This window comes from Panicum virgatum, chromosome 1N (genome assembly GCF_016808335.1).
Source record: "Panicum virgatum strain AP13 chromosome 1N, P.virgatum_v5, whole genome shotgun sequence".
Lineage (NCBI taxonomy): Eukaryota > Viridiplantae > Streptophyta > Magnoliopsida > Poales > Poaceae > Panicum > Panicum virgatum.
The window spans coordinates 13488510-13490612 of NC_053145.1; the positions used below are offsets into that span (position 1 = coordinate 13488510).

The 2103-nt window shown below is 61.2% G+C and overlaps 1 pseudogene; it reads right to left on the minus strand.

The window, feature by feature from the left end:
* Positions 1 to 490: 490 nt before the first annotated feature.
* Positions 491 to 2103, minus strand: LOC120653965 (annotated as a pseudogene).

Sequence of the window (2103 nt, forward strand, 5' to 3'; positions counted from 1 at the left end):
GTAAATTAGATTCTTATCGGCTACTATCTTTTCCTTTGTAAATTTTAAATTTAATTCTGTTTTGTAAAAGTCTTAATATAATTTACTATTTTTGTAAGTTTATAACATGGTGGTACCCTCTGCGCTCGCCTTCGTGCGAGACTTCTGGTGTGTTTCGATCGGCCTGTGGGTTGGAAACAGCCTGTCAAGTTACACTTAATTAAGCTAATGCGCCAGATGATGGCGGTTACACTTAATTAAGCGTTTTAACTCGGCGGGTCTATCACAGAAAGATGCCGTACAGTCCAGTAAACCATATTTGCCATTGAATGCTATTTGTAAAAATAAAACAAAAATGTTGTAAAATATAAAAAAACATATAAAGGAGTCTTTAGATAGCAATATGTTCAACCAAATCTCCTTGAATCGACATAAAAGTATGGACAAGAAGCTGTTTTGACAAACAGTTTATCAAATAATTTCAATTCCACCAGAGAGCCACGGCCGGAGCTGTTTCAGTCGGAGCCGAAACCTCGTACCAAAGAAGCCCATAGTTCCATCTCCTTGATCATGAAGTCATTGTGGAAGAAAACAAATCATGTCATCCTTCCATTCTCGTCGACAAGTGCTCCTTCCACTTGCCGGCGACATCCCCCAGCGCCCGCCGCGACGACCCTTCCGGCGACCACGCCCGCGCAGCAGCCTGACGGAGCTCTCTCGCCCGGCAGCGCGCGGCGCTTCCCTTCTCCCCCTCCATGAGCTCCCTCACCGCCGCCGCGATCTCATCGCGCGTCACCAGGCCGTCGCCGCGCGCCGCCGGCCGCAGCGCCACGCTGGTCACTTCCGTGAGGATGGCCGCGTTCGTCTTCTGCTCCGCGTACAGGCGTACAGCGGCCACGCAACCATCGGCACGCCGGCCGCTACGCTCTCCAGCGTCGAGTTCCATCCGCAGTGCGACACGAACGCCGCCGTCGCCGGGTGAGACAGCACGCGCACCTGCGGCGCCCACGCCGCGACGGCGAGGCCCCGGCCCCTCGTCCTTTCCAAGAATCCCTCGGGGAGCCACGCCAGCGGATCGTCCATGGCGCCGGGGATCGTTCCCAAGGCGCAGGGGTTGCCGTCGAGGCTGGGCATGCGCACGACCCAAAGAAATCTGTGGCCACTCGTCTCCAGCCCGGCAGCGAGCTCGGCCGTCTGCTCCACGGACAGCGCGCCCCCGGAGCCGAAGGAGACGTAGACCACCGAGTCCTCCGGCTGGCGATCCAGCCACTCCAAGCACGCCAACTCGTCGGATTTTTCGCCGGAGCTTGACCGGACGAAGGGCCCCACAGGGTACACCGGAGGGAACGCGCCTTCCTCGGCGTCCCGCTTGAACTTTTCCGCCATGGCGATCTCCAGCTCCTCGAAGCTGTTCACCAAGAAGCCGTCGGCGCGGCCGTATCTCCTCGCCTCCTCTACAAGATAGGCGTAGACCGGGTCCGTCCGGTCCCGGAACCCGTCGGGGAGGTCGGCATGGCGCAGAACCGGGCCGCCAGGGAGCGGGAACGGGTCCGGGAGGTCGCGGTACTCGCCCGGGGCGGCGTCGCCGTGGAGCTCGACGATGTGGCGCATGATGGAGATCAGGGCGAAGCTGTTGGGGAAGAAGACGTACCCCTGCGCGCCGAGCTCAGCGGCGAGCGGCAGCGCCGCGGTTCCGAAGAAGTCGCATACGAGCGCGGTCACCGGACCGCCGCTTGGGCCCTCCATGAGCACGCGGAGGTGCGGGAGCGAGCGGCGGACGAGCTCGAACATGAGGGTGCCGAAGCCGATGCCCCGTGGGAGGTCGTCGAGGGAAACAGCAGGGAGCACCGCGGTCGCGACGGAGGCCGGCAGCGAGGACAGCACGGCGGCGTCGGTTGCCGGGTTGGACATGCCGGTGAGCGTGACCACCGTGACCCCGAGGCCGTGGTCCACGGCGAGCCTCCGCGCGAGCTCCACCAGCGGGATGAGGTGGCCCGCGCCGGGGCTCGCGAAGAACACGACCTTCTGCGACGGCGCCAGCTCCTCCGTGCACGCCGGCGATGGCAGCTCCGCCGACGACGACGGCATCGTGTCACTTGCACCGGTGGTCGCCGCGGCCATGGT